Consider the following 15,605-nt stretch of genomic DNA (forward strand, 5'->3'; position numbering starts at 1 on the left):
ACACCACCGCCCTGCTGGAAAACCTCGCCAACCTCGGACTCCAGCAACTGGTCAACACCCCCACCCACTACGCCGGCCACACGCTCGACCCCCTCTTCTCATCCAGCAAACACGTCACCTTCAGCCACTCCACCGGACTTCACTGGACTGACCACAGCTGCGTCCACTTCAGCTTCAGAAAGAACACGGTCCACCATCACCCGAAGCAGGTTCCCCACAGAAACTGGAGCAAGATCACCGCCGACCAGCTCGCCACCTCCCTCAGCCAGAGCCCACCTGTCAGGACTACGGACCCTAACACAGCAGCCCTCGACCTCACGCAGTGGCTGACCTCCTGTGCCGACGACCTCGCCCCACTGAAGAACCCACTCACCAGGCCCAGAAGCAAGAAGGCCCCCTGGTTCACCGATGAACTTAAAGACTCCAAGAAGGCCTGCCGCACCTTCGAGAAGGCCTGGCTCCTCAACAAGACCGCCGACAACATGACCGCACTCAAACTCGCCACTCGCAGACATCACCAGCTCATCCGCACCACCAAGAAGAAATCTCTGAAGGAACGACTAGACAAGAAAGCCCATGACAGCAAGGAGCTCTTCAACATCGTCAAGGAGTTCTCCAACCCCAGCACCGGCAACAACGACATCACTCCCTCACAGGACCTCTGCGACTCCCTCGCCTCGTACTTCCACCGCAAGATCGCCGACATCCACAACAGCTTCGGCATTCCACCCCCGCACCCACCGGTCGAACCTACGCACCCCGCCGCCACCCTCCAGACATGGACCGAGGTGACCCCCGAAGACACGTCACGCATGATGAACACCATCCACTCCGGATCTCCGACCGACCCGTGCCCCCATCATGTCTTCAACAAGGCCGCCTCTACCATCGCACCCCACCTCCGAGACATCATCAACACCTCCTTCAACACAGCCACCTTCCCGGAGAGCTGGAAGCACGCCGAGCTCAGCGCTCTGCTGAAGAAACCAACAGCGGACCCGACTGACCTCAAGAACTTCCGCCCCATCTCGCTCCTTCCTTTCCCTGCCAAAGTCATCGAGAAGGTCGTCAACAAGCAACTGGCAGCCTTCCTCGAGACGAACGGATCCCTCGACCCATCGCAGTCCGGATTCAGAGCCAACCACAGCACCGAGACCGCCCTCATCGCAGCCACCGACGACATCCGAGCCCTGCTCGACAACGGTGAAACAGCGGCACTCATCCTCCTAGACCTCTCCGCAGCATTTGACACTGTCTGCCACCGCACACTAGTCCAACGCCTCAACGACACCGGCATCCAAGGGAAGGCTCTGGAATGGATCATCTCATACCTCTCCGGCAGAACACAGAGAGTACGCCTCCCTCCGTTCCGCTCCGAGGCCACCGAAGTCATCTGCGGCGTCCCGCAAGGATCGTTGCTCAGCCCCACTCTCTTCAACATCTACATGAAACCCCTCGCTGCCATCGCACGCCAACACAACCTCAACATCATTTCCTACGCCGATGACACCCAGCTGATTCTCTCCCTCTCCAGAGACCCCGACACCGCCAAAGCCAGCCTACACGAAGGGATGACAGACGTCGCTGAATGGATGAACATCAGCCGCCTGAAATTGAACACGGACAAGACAGAAGTCCTCATCCTGGGACAATCGCTCTCAGCATGGGACGACTCCTGGTGGCCTCCGGCACTAGGCACCGCACCCAAACCAACAGACCACGCACACAACTTGGGCGTCATCCTGGACTCCTCCCTATCGATGGCCAGACAAGTCAACGCCGTCTCCTCAGCTTGCTTCCACAACCTCCGCATGCTCCGGAAGATCTTCCGATGGATCCCGACCGAGACCAGGAAGACCGTCACCCAGGCTCTCGTCACCAGCAGACTAGACTACGGAAACACCCTCTACGCCGGTACAACAGCCAAGCTTCAGAAAAGACTTCAGCGTATCCAGAACGCCTCCGCCCGACTCATCCTGGATGTCCCCCGACGCAGCCACATCTTGTGCCACCTGAGAGACCTGCACTGGCTCCCTGTCAACAAGAGGATCACGTTCAGACTCCTCACCCACGCACACAAATCCCTCCATGACCTGGGCCCAGGGTACCTCAACGACCGCCTCACCTTCTACACGCCCACCCGCCAGCTACGTTCCGCTAACCTCGCCCTCGCCGTCGTCCCTCGCATCCAGAGAGCCACCGCCAGAGGAAGATCCTTCTCCTACCTGGCGGCTAAGACTTGGAACTCCCTACCCGTCCACCTGCGGCTGACCCAGGACCACCTGGCCTTCAGGAAACAGCTCAAGACCTGGCTGTTCGAGCAGTAGCAGACCCCCTTCCCCAAGCGCCTTGAGACCCTTCCGGGTGAGTAGTGCGCGATATAAATTCCATGATTGATTGATTGATTGATATCATTAAATGGTCGAGTTAACCAGAGCATCCATTCAGGGCTTTAAGTGGGATGAAAATCTGAGGGGTCTCTCGAAGGGGTGTGGCCGATGTAAATAAGGGCGTGGCTTAAAACACGTTAGCTAATAGATGTGTGCATAGCATAGCTGCCACCCAACTGGTATTTTGCTGCTTCTGTCATTGCATACAGATATATAATAGAACAAGCAACATTATACCTACAGCAAGCCAGGGCTATTGGCTTTGTCAGTGGTTCTTAGATGCATAAGATAAATAAGCAACAACTATGGCTTTGTTGTATATAATATTGAAATTACTTCCGTTCTGAAATGATGAGACTTTGAAAGAACTATACCAATTCTCTTAGAGGAAAGGCAGTGAAGGGTGGCACTGTTGCAGAGTTAAGATTCCTTTTCCACCCTGAGAGCGATGGCAAAAATGGAGAGCCTGATATGGACCCGTCTCAGCACCTGCTTTTTAGAGCTGCCAGTCCTGAGCACTGACAAGACCTGGCCCACTTAAAGCCCTGCATCCAGTCATCAAATTACAGCCTCTTAATGAGAGGTGTGGCACAGCGGCCTGACCAGAGTGGCTGACTCTGGAGCGCATCCTGTGACTCTGCACAATAGCTCACTTCCTCTCCTCGACGGCCACCAGTGCCTGGATACCCTTCGGGGTGATAAGTCGCGCTTTACAAATCTGAAATCAACAACCGCTGCCACGGCTCGACCTTTGTTACCGGAAGTAGACTGGTCTTCCATTGCTGGAGTGGTACGCAGTGCCCTTCTGGCGGGGAACATTTCAAAGAATGTTGGTTGTGGTAAATATTGCAGAATACTGCAGCAAGAGCAGTTTATAACCTACATAAAACCGCACGTATCTCTGCAGTGACGCTACATGCTGTGGTTCTTGGTGCTGCCCATAGTCAATTTAATGTCCTCATGCTGATTCACACAATACTTTTTGTTACTGCTCCAGTCTACATGGAGGAACGTTTAAAGAAATACTGCCACAGAGGAAGGCTTAGAAACACCGGTAAACATCTGCTAGTGCTCTCCAAGAGTGAAGAATGTAAAACAAAGTAGGAAGGATGTCTTTTCCTGCCATCCCCAGCACCCCGTGGAGCCCCCAGCACTCTGTGGAGCCCCCAGCACTCTATGGAGCCCTCAACTGGGAAGAGTCAACAAGCGTTGCCTTTTAGGAAGGCCCTAAAGGCATTTCTGTTCATGCAATCGTCCTTGGTTCCAGCAAGACCTAGCGCTTATGCATTCCAGGGTACCAGCTCTTGGAGATATCTACATTTTGGATTGGATTGGATTGGATTGGATAAGATTGGATTGGATTGGATTGGATTGGGTAAGATTGGATTGGATTGCGTGAAAAATGCTATTTGTTTCCATTTTGGAATTTCAGAAGATCTCAGAAAGAGGCCCAGAAACTTTGGGAATCATTTTTATTTGTAATAGGACCCAAACACCCTCATTTTTTCAGGGTGTGGGGCATAACTAATTTCTCCATTAGGAAAAAAATGCATGTGGATAAAAATAATTCAAATGCATGATTCCCCAGTCCATAAACCATCAAATTATATTTATGCAGACAGTTGTTCATGACAGGATTAGTGGAACGGTCATTCACCTGGAAATACACTCTTTTACCCAAACTATGAATCTTTTTGAAGTCGCAGTGCAAGTGCACTTGTTTGCATCGCTTTCCATACCACTCTGATACTGTTCTTTTCGATTTCTACAAGTGTCCCATGGGTATCCATTTATTTTCTGTTGGACTTTTTGGGGGATGAAGTATATGTTTTCCAGGCTTCTTAGAAGTATTTCTTATTATGTTAGTGTTTTCTCTTAAGATTGATTTTTTTTATAAGTGGTGATTATATACATTCATCGTCGTTAAAATGTAAACAATATGTTAAACAAATGAGCTTATTTCCAGGCACTAAAGTATTAGTTCAGATACAACAAGAGGAAAGTGACAGTAAATATTCCAACAATGCGCAATTTTCCTTTTCATGTGTCACTGTTTTTGTTCTAATATTTTGAAAATACCTGGAGGACTAAGTTAATAATGCATGTCGATTCCATATCTTAAATTTAACCACCTTGTTAACGTGAGGTAATTAATTCGCGAGTATATCCGAATTCGTGCAGTATTTCCTCCAAACGCAAGTTGCAGTGAGTGCTGAGCAAAGCCTGAATCAAATATGCCATTCCATCTCTGCAATACAACAGTTTGACAAAGGTATACATTTAAAAGCCCAGGGGGCCACGAGTTAGGCAAGGAGTGTAAGGTGATGATACATTACTAATGAGTGTTATGCAGATGGGGGCCCAGTGAGATTTGCTAATAAGTGACATGCAACTGGGGCTAATGTTGAGTTGCACTGCCAGGAGAGCGAGGCGCTGCAGCTAAATTGGAAAGGGGCAGCCCAATTCTCTGCTCGCGCTAATTATTGTGTAAAAGTCTTTTGTAAAACTGTCGTGGAGCTGGCAGATAGAATATTAAATATGCAAAGGGAGGATTTGTCAGCATTACACATGCTGTGGCAGTTTTGACACTTTTTCCTTCGACCTTGTGAAAGTCTCGTTGGGGGGAGATGGGACTGTTTTGTGCATTGCTTCTCCTAAAAATTCAGACATGTTTGGTAAATATGCCAGAAATGATGCCACTTAGTTATATAACAAAAGAGAGAAAAAAAAGCTACTGCCCCACTAGACAGCAAGGCCACTTGGCAAAAGATGCTGACAGACCAGAAAGGAAAAACACAAACGAGGGGGGGGGGGGGCAGCCCGATTATTGTCCCGTTGTTAGCTAAAACAAAACAGCTAAATAAATGATGCGTGTACAAAGCACATCTGTGAAGCTGTGAATTAATCTGGGTTTTTTTGTTGAGTGTCACTGTAAAATATTGTGAACAATTTTGAGGACAAGCCAGTCTCAAACAGCAAAGGAGATTGAGGAGCTATTTTTAGGAATTCACAGGCAGGCGCAACCGGTGCATGTAAGAGCAGTGGGGCAGGGCGGGGGTTGGGGGAAGTCGACAGAATAGAGAAAATAAAACAAAATAAATAAAACTACTTACCTTGCTCTCGCCGCATTGCCGAATGGCGATGCATAGTTATTTTGTAATTTTATTTTCCCTATTCCGTCATCTGTCGACTTCCACCCTGTCCTCGCCCCACCCTACCTCCTCACCGCTCTTTCCTGCACTGGCCACGCCTGTTCAGGGGGTGACCAGAAATGTAGATTAGGTGGGAATGCTGGGGATGTATGGATTGGGACACCCCCTAATAATGTCTTAGTTGAGTCTAGACCTGGCAATCGATTGCATTACTGAATGTCAAGCCCCAGAAAATCATGGTACAAGAATATCGAGGACAGAATTTTGAGGAGCAAAATATTGAAAGGGGTAGAGAGGTATAGATTTACTATTCCTAACTCCACATCTACTTACCTTGAAGATATATGTAGCACATCGGTACATGCATGCAGAGTTATGTATAGAAATCTAGACTCACTAACCAAGTGACTAGCATAGCTATACCAGTCTGTGCACGTGTCAAGCCAAGAAAATATATATTGCATGTAAATCATGCAACACACATAATATAAAAACTTTGCTTCAAAATTTAATAAAAGTGTATTTGATGAACATGTAGAAGCGTTTCACCTTAGTATTTAGGATTATACTACTGCATTGACAGACATTTATTAAAATTATAGTTTAAAAACATGAACTTAGAAATATATATGCCTCCCCCATCCTGCCACTAGTCAAATCGGAGCCAAGTCAGTTGTCATGTGTATTATGTTCTTATGATGAAGGAACAATATTATACACAGCGCACTTCCTGAACTTTCTCATTGGGAGGTGTAGTAATGAAAAAAGGAGGCTCTGTGAAATACTACTTGCCTAGTGTTCGAAATGGGTTCTCTAGTTGGCAGAGGTAGGTACATTTGTCCAAGTAGGGACTCTTCTTCCTAGTCAGGGTAAGGGGGATGCACTTCTAAAATAACCCCTGCTCACCCCCTTGGTAGCTTGGCACGAGCAGACAGGCTCATCTCAGAGGCAGTGTGTAAAGCATTTGTGAACACATACATTAATACAGTGAAAACACTACAAATGGACACCACACCAGTTTAGAAAAATAAGTAGTCTTTATCTAAACCAAACAAGACCAAAATGACAAAAGTCCACTATACAGTAATAAAAATATGACTTTCAAATGGTAGAAATGGTTCAGTTCAAAGCTAATTGCAGATGCAACACGTTTCACACAAAGTACATTGGATGTGTAACGCACACAAACAAAAAGGGACGCATGGAAGGTGATGCATCTGTTTCTTACACTCAGGGAAGGTGATTTTGACGGCATGCAAAAACCTGCTTCGCGCTTTGTCCCATTGCGCTTCAACGTAACATCTCCACAAAGGGGAGCTCATCAAAGGTGTGGCAGTGCAGCCTGGTGGAATCTCTAAATGAGGTTTCCTTTGTGGAGATGTTACGTTGCAGCGCAATGGGATGAAGCGCGAAGCAGGTTTTTGCATGCCGTCAAAATTACAAAGGCAAAAGAAGGATTCAACTAAGGATGACCAGGAGTGCATCTCTTTCTATGTACTTCATAACCATGATTTTTTTTGTCTCAACCGAGATTGCACCCAAGAGTACATGGAGAATATAAGAGTATAAAGAATAAAACGTAAGAACACGATTACCGTAAACGTTATAGATGGCGACAAGCACAGGAGCAGGGTTCTCTTCCATGTTTGATTATCAGGAGTGAAGTACTTTACTTAAAACAGTTTAGCAGTTTTTCTGCAACAGATGAACTATTTTATATAAAAGCGCACAGACTCATTGAACATAATATGAACATTCAGCACAACAATGCGAGTACAACATAAATGATGTGCACTGGGAGTTGTAGTGACATCAGGTTTAAGCAACTGTGGATTTGAAGTTTGGTTAGTCCTTTGTTTATGTCAGCGTGAAGTTTCGATGCACACAGGTGCAATGAATCATTGGGTGACGCAGTATACGGACGTGAGCATAAAACAGAATGTTTTCGCAGCTATTAGGTTTAACTCGCACCAGAAGTGTTTCTATATGCTGAGAAGGAAGGAAGAAATGATTTATTTTTAATCAAATGTGGTGACCAGTAAGCCATGGTAAGCGTAGAGTAATGTATTTTTACATATCTGTGATAACAGTTATTATATGGCGCAGTACACAGTGGGGGTGAATTGATTGGGGAAACAACACGTTGAAGGTAGGATACGAAGGTGAAAGGGACGCAGTCTGTCAGTAGTTCTCGAATTAGGGTGGAATTATTGTGTAAATGGTTTAAAAATATGCTTTTGGCTCTTCATCGATATAAATGTTGCTTTTGAAATGCAATGAAGTGCTTTATAAAGTTGATTATGTCCTATTTTTGTATATTGTAGATGCCTCTGAAGAAGGGAATTTACTTCCCGAAAGGCATTGAGTTGTTTTATTTAAAAAGCTTGGCATGTGGAACCCACCTTTGACTCCTGAGCTTTTGTGATAGATCTACGCCTTAAATAGACTGGAGTAAAATGAATTGAACACAAAGAAAAAGCAACAGATTAAACAATATGGTTAAATATGATGAAAAATGAGAGTAAAGTAGAATTAATTGATTCATTTGATTCAAAACAAAGGTGTGGCAGTGCAGCCTGGTGGAATCTCTAAATGAGGTTCCCTTTGTGGAGATGTTACGTTGCAGCGCAATGGGACGAAGCACGAAGCAGGTGTTTGCACGCCGTCAAAATTACAAAGGCAAACGAAGGATTGAACTAAGGATGACCAGGGGTGCATCTCTTTCTATGTACTTCAGTACCAGACTGCACACAGGCTCTGCAATGGCAGACCTGAGTCACATTTACAGGCTGCTTTTGTGGGTGGTACAATCAGTGCTGCAGCCCACTAGCAGCATTCGATTTACAGGCCCTGGGCACACATAGTGCACTGTACTAGGGGCTGACTAGTAAATCAGATATGCCAATCATGGAATAACCAATCCATAACAATTTACAAAGGGAGCACTTGCTCTTTGGCACCGAACAGCAGTGGCAAAGTGCCCAAAGCATCTAGACCAGCAAAACGAATTTCAACACATAGCAAAAACACAGGAGGCAAAGGCAAAAATGCAGGGGAAACCCACGTCAATGGTTTCAGGTCTAACACCTTGGATTACTCAATTTAATTTAGCGTGGAAGCAGGCATTGACCCCAGATTTTCTGGTTTCTCACTGCGCAATAAAGCTACGAGATGGGTGTCTCTTTCTCTTGCCTATTTTACTTCAAATTTCAATTCTGTGCATTCATATATAAATATGGTAGCGTAGTGTGGTACTCTTTAACTGGGCATAACTCACACATCCAGAGTATAGAAAAATAAAAACTGTGAAGAGCACCAAAACAAAACATTCAGAATTGGAAAATAAAAAGTTCAATAGTGTTAATGGTGGAAGAGTTTTCTTAAGAAATAACAATTTGTAAGGCTATTAAAATGTATATTTTATTTACATTTATAATGTATTGCTGTGTTTAAAAAGTAGCAATTGAAAATAAATATGAACAGATTTTCAGGATTGTATCTTAGACACCAGTCCCCAATTGTACCACAGAGTCCACGACGATTACTCATGCGGTCCATAGCTGTTTAGAAATGTTAATAATATATAATAGATTTTTTTTTTTTAATTAAGTTAAAAATTGGTATATTTAGCTCGATTTGTGTGAGCTGCACATCTACAGCAAAGAGAAACTAATATGCAAGATTAATGGCCTCAACTGAAGCACTGGTGTACGCAGACAAAATGCCTTAAAGCAAAAAAGTTAAAGTGATAGGCTAGAGTCTAGCATATCACTTCATCTTTTAGAAATAAACGTAAGGGACAATTTTAGAGTTTGGTGGACAGGTTACTCCATTACAAATATGACACATATTCTGCATTCCTTATTGCAAAGGCATTACATCCAAGGGCAATTAATCATTTTCTGTATTTGTTTGTGATTTTTTTGTGTGTGTTGTTTTAGGTTGAAATCGTGGACATGGCTTTCACCAGGATTCCCAGCTTTTAGTAGTCATTCAGTAGGGCTCCACAAAAATGAAATGTTTAAGAACCACTATCCTAGGAAAGTTCCAGTGATTCTTTCTGTACACCTTCAAATAGGAACATGTCTGTTCAGGTGTTGTAATAATCGCAATATTCCACGTCTGAATATATATTAATTAATTAATTTGAGCCTTATAATTTTGGCTTGAAACTCTGAATATGTAATCTGCTGTTGTACTGGAGAAGTGGGTGCTTGTAGATTTACAGAATAATTCTTCTGCTCTCACACAGTAATTAGTTCTCTGGCTCTTATATTGATAATTGCCAAGTACTACAGATTCAGTAAAAACATACATCATTGACTGCACCTACCTGAAGTGGGATCTCTGCCCCCTTTGAAATGCTGACGGGATACAGCCTGCATATTGAAAGTCGGATAATCACCTTCAAGCAGCCAAACCACCTTTCACTAATATACCGTTCCAAGTGCAGGTGCAGAATGGCATCTGCACTTAGAGCAGTACATTTTCTCTGACAGACTGCACTGTCCTGTCTGCACTGTGGTGCACAGATGTAAGTATGTGCCATGGCAAAGAGTGGAAGAGTGTATCATATCCATAATGTGACCTGTGGACTCTTGCAGTGATGTGAGACAACTTGCAGGTGATGAATGGGCTAGTCAGTATAAAAGACACTCATGTGGCCACTGCGAGACATTATATTGCGCTCCATCGGTTGCCGAACAGCTTGTACTCCTTACCTGTTTCTTTGCAGTTGGTGTTAATCAGGTTCTCAGCATCCACAGAACATTGCCGCTACTTCTTTTATGATTTGTTGTGTCTGAGAAAGAAAACAGAAAGACAAGTCAGAAACAATTTTAGCACCATTATGCAATTCAACAGACAGAACACGCGCGTGCGCGAAGGAAGAGAAAGACCGGATAACCCTATAACAATCTTGGGTCCTAGAATTAGGCCTCCAGATCCAAGATTTGTCACACCTTAAATTGATGTTTCTCTAGAAAAAGTATATGTATTACAACTTGATCAAATTGTGATACAATGCTTGTTAGACCTGGCTTCTTTGACTTGGTTGCCCCCTAACTTGTTGCCTTCAACTCTCCTATTTTGCGGACACCATGCACTTTACCACTGCTAACCAGTGCTAAAGTGCTTGTGCGTGCTCCTTAAAACATGGTGAAATTGACTTCCACCCAATCAGTACATTTGTTTTACTTCTAAGTGCCTGGTAAAGTGGTATTACATGTACCCACAGGCTGCAAATTAAATGCTACTAGTGGGCCTGCAGTACCCATTGTGCCACCCACTTAAGTAGCCCTTTAGACCTGTCTCAGGCCTACCATTGCAGCCTGTCAGTTATGTCAGGGTGTTATACAGTTATGTTAGGGTGTGAGAAGTCGACAACATTTCGATCCCTTTACATGAATGCAGGGATCATCTTCAGGACAAAGGAATAGATGCCTGTGGCGATTGCTTTGGAATCATGGCCGGGGTACGAGGGGTACGAGGGTTACGGTCATACAGTCCTGGTATCAATCTAGGTGAAGGATGACAAGCTGAGTGCATTGCATTGGGCCATCAAGAGGCAAGAGGTCCACGATGGGCCGGGCGATGGAGGCCGTGAGTTGAGAACCACAGATGCACAGTTGTTAGAAGGATTACTTGCAAGCCATGATGGGCCGACCGGGGAGGCTACAATTAGAGAACCAATGATGGGCAGGTGTTGGGATCCAAGGCAAGCCAGGAGGGATATCGCTGGTGAGGAGGTGTTGCAACGTGGGACACGAGCCTTGTTGTTGACTTCTCACACCCTGACATAACTGTATACTTTTATTTGTATGTGCAAGGGTGTGCCAATTTATCTAGTAGTGGCTTGGATGTTGTACATTGTTCAGCCACATCTTTTTGTTTGCCTGAATTCCTTGATATGATTTTGTTCCCACTTGAATGTTTTTCTCCTTGAATTTTCCATTAAATGATTATGTCCAATAGGGCAAAAAGATAGACATCCTTGTATTTCTATTTTATAAAAGCTTTGACCTCAAACCTTCTTGTCAGGGACCGATTGTTCCTCAAAATAGTTCATACCCAAGGTCCCCGACTAAGATTGGTTTCCCTTGTCTCTTTAAAATACTTTTAGAAAGTTTGCATTTTCTTGTCCTAACCATTTAGTGCCTGCATCCTGTTCCTGGGTCACATGATTAGGTGTAGCTGACAGGTGGTCTTTGTGTATTACTCAGAGAGAGTGAGACAAAGGGAAGTTATATTTTGGCAGGATGAGCCACTCTAAGTTGATGAGGGGGAGGATCTGTCACCTACCACTCTTACACATCACGAAGGCTCTGCCTGAGCAATCTGACTAAGGGTTTGACTCTGGTCTTTTGTGACCCAGGACAAAATGGAGACAGGACAGGGAGGAAGGGGATGCCTTATGCCTCAGGGGGGTGGAAGCTTCTAGAAGATTCCTCTACTTCAAAGTGGACACAGGTATAAATACTGGACTCTTACACCCAACTTTTCAGTACACATCTGGACCTGTGGACTCTGCCAGGGAGAAGGACTGCGGTGATGCTCAAATGGAAGCCACACTGCTCGACTGCTGCCCGGAAGGATTGCTTCCCTACTGTGCTGACCTGCTGCCCTCTTCACTGGGAGAGACGGAGAGGACCTGCAACTCTAAGCACAGGACCGCAAAGTAACTCCAAGGGTTAGTTGGCCGGGCTCCTGATTAGAAGCCTCAGGGACAGAACAGGCTTCCAACAAGCTAGAACCCAGTACCTAGACTCTGTCATATGCATGTCCTGCCCTCCAAAGTGGTGCCACCCCAGTCTTGAAACCTTTAAACTTGCAAATATCTGGTCCTACTGATAGGATTTGTTTTATTTTGGTCTTAATTTATTTATTCGCAGGAGCGAGGACTTTGTTGTTTGGTGGCTACACACTGTGGATGAACTGACAAATGATTCTCAAAGAGAAAAGTTCCTATCCCCACTGAAGCCATTTCCTGGGCTTAGTAGTTCCTGTGTGTCGAAAAAAAGAGGGGAAATATAGAAAATATATGTCTACCCGGTTGTATTAATCAATGAATCTGTCTAGGAACAGCTGTCCTTTGTCCTCTAATAGTTAAGGTCTACATATTCCTCCCGTAAGGTCCTATGATTATAATTTACCTTGCTCTATGGTGCCCAGCGATTAAATACTACCGATTCTTCCTTCCTTGGGTACGAGTAGGTGATAACGGCATGCCACTTCGGGACCCAACCTCTCGAGGCTCGTTGTCCTCCTTATTACTCGGGTGGGTCTGAAACATAGCAAACATTTAAAGTCTGATAAGTCTATCACTTATCATGATGTCGAAACACCAGTATAGTGCTATTAAACTAAAGGCCCTTGCTTATCTCGGCGCTACATACCTTTTGTTACGTTCGTCGTGGTCTAATGGCGGTATCCGTGTTCAGTTAAAAAGATTACCGTCAACTATATCTCGCCTTCCGTATTTAGCCTATGTGACGTATCTTCTAATTGGCTGGAAAAAACACGTGATTAACGTTTTCTCTCTATTCGTTTATGATTGGTGGTTACAGCCTCGAGTGACCCAATGGTTTGCCCTTTTCGCCTTCCGTATTGAGCCTATGTGACGGATGTTCTAATTGGTTGGAAAAAACGCGATTTAGGTTTTTTCTCTACTCGTTTATGATTGGTGGTTACAGCCTCGAGTGACCCAATGGTTTGCCATGTTCTTACACCCTTACTGGTCTAACTTTCTATGTCTATTGTTGTAGTCCAACTTTCAGATTGGACCACTAATTCGCGTCCTAGTTACGTGATCTTTTCCTTACGCATACACCGATTGGTTCCCTATTGTCAATAACCCAACTTTATTGCTGGAGTACATAGAAGCATTGAGATGTCAAATTCTATTCATATACATTTATATGTTCAGCTAGTATGATGATCAACATAATCTACCAAACATAGTCATCATAGTGGTGAGAATACAATTGCTGTTTCACACATAATTCTATTATGCTTCATAAGGTGCATACATATCTATACAAGACCTGGTTATATTTATGGTGCATTTCTTCATCCAATTAACAGAAACATGGTCCTCATGGAGATAAAATACATATGTGATATGATATCAAGTATGATTATAGTCCTCACAATTCATTCTATTATGCTTCATAAGATGCGCAGATATATGCACAGAGCCTGATTCTATTCATGGTACATTTCTTAATGCTTCATGATCAATTAAATGCATAATCATCATAGTGGTGAGAATACAATTGCTGTTTCACACATAATTATATTATGCTTCATAAGGTGCACACATATATATACAAGACCTGATTATATTTATGGTGCATATCTTCATCCAATAAACAGAAACATGGTCATCATGGAGATAAAAATAAAGTTACTGTCTCCTAACATTGTCTCAGTATAATGCAAAAAATGGCTACATGTTTGGAATACATCTTTTTAAAATTTCATTCTATTACTATTAAAATCTCCACCCAACACAATTATTCTGGTTTAGGATAATAGTATTCAGTAATTGTCCATGCTTTTGTAAATGCTAGAATAATATTACTTCTCAATATTTCATGATTAGCTTCATCCAGTCTTCCCTGGAGTTCAAACCCTTTTCTACTGTATTAAAGTGGCATATATACCACTGTTCTCTTTTCTTTCTCACTGAATCAATGTCACCTCCTCGTCTATTCATTGTGATTTTCTCCAATATGAACCATTTGAAGTCGTTACAATTGTGGTTCATTTTGTAGAAATGATCCACTAGGGGAGCGTTGTCCTTTTTTGTTCTAATGGCGGATTTGTGTTCCAGAATACGCACACGAAGTTCCCTACTGGTTTCCCCTACATAGCCCAACTCACAAGGGCATATAAGGAGGTAGACAATATTTCTGCTTCTGCAATTATTTAATGTCGTGGTAATCAAATTTTTGCCTGCAAACATCAAATTTTTGCCTTCAAGGCACTGGGCACATATAGAACATGTGCCACATTTGTGGTTGCCTTTTGCTTTCTCACCCCCTATGGTAGTTTGCTTTTCTACTGCTCTTGGATACGTTCTTACTAGTGAGTTTCTTATGGTTCTATTTCTTCTGAACGAGAAAAGGGGTTTGGGTAACTGTGTTTCCGTACCATAATTGAGAATCTTCCAGTTTCTATTCACGATGTTTTTAATTTGGTTACTGATATTTGAAAATTGGGTTACAAAAATCACCTTTCCTGTCGCCAAATTATTTTTGCTAGTTTTTGGCTCAAATAGGCTATCTCTATTATAAAACCTTGCCCTCTTTAGTGAATTCTTAATCAATTTATTAGGATATCCTCGTGCTTTCAACTTAGCTTTCATAGTCTCTGCATGTTGATAGAAATCTGAGATGTTAGTACAATTCCTACGAAGTCTGAGAAATTCCCCGAAGGGGATGTTATCTTTTTGTGAATGGGGGTGATTACTGTTGTACTGTAAACAAGTGTTTTTATCTGTGGGCTTTGTAAAGAGTTCTACCTGAAGCTCACCATTGATCTCCTTTATCTTTATATCTAAAAATTCAACACTCTGGTCGCTATAGTGAGCTGTGAACTTAAGATTAGGGTCCGCTAAATTTATCCATTCCAGGAATTCCGTTAGTGATGTGCTGGAACCGTTCCATATAAAGATGAAGTCAATCAATGTAGCGGTGCCAGCACAAAACATTTTCAAAAAATGGGGCCATCTCATTGAATATATTTTGTTGCTCAAATTCACCTACATAAAGACAGGCCAAGCTGGGAGCGCAAGTCGCTCCCATGCTGGTACCTTTTGTTTGCAAATAAAGTTCGTCCTTGAAAAGAAAAATATTATTTTTCAATACCATTTTTACACAGGATTTAATTAACTCTATTCCCTCCTTTAAGATCTTCCTCTTCTAGTATGGTAGAGATAACTTCTATAGTACTATCTTGAGGGATATTGGTGTATAGGGCTTCAATGTCTAGGGTGACCAAAAGTTGGGTCACCCTGTTGAAGCCCTGCCCCTCAAAAATAGAAATGGCATGAGCCGTATCT

This window comes from Triturus cristatus, chromosome 6 (assembly GCF_964204655.1).
Source record: "Triturus cristatus chromosome 6, aTriCri1.1, whole genome shotgun sequence".
Lineage (NCBI taxonomy): Eukaryota > Metazoa > Chordata > Amphibia > Caudata > Salamandridae > Triturus > Triturus cristatus.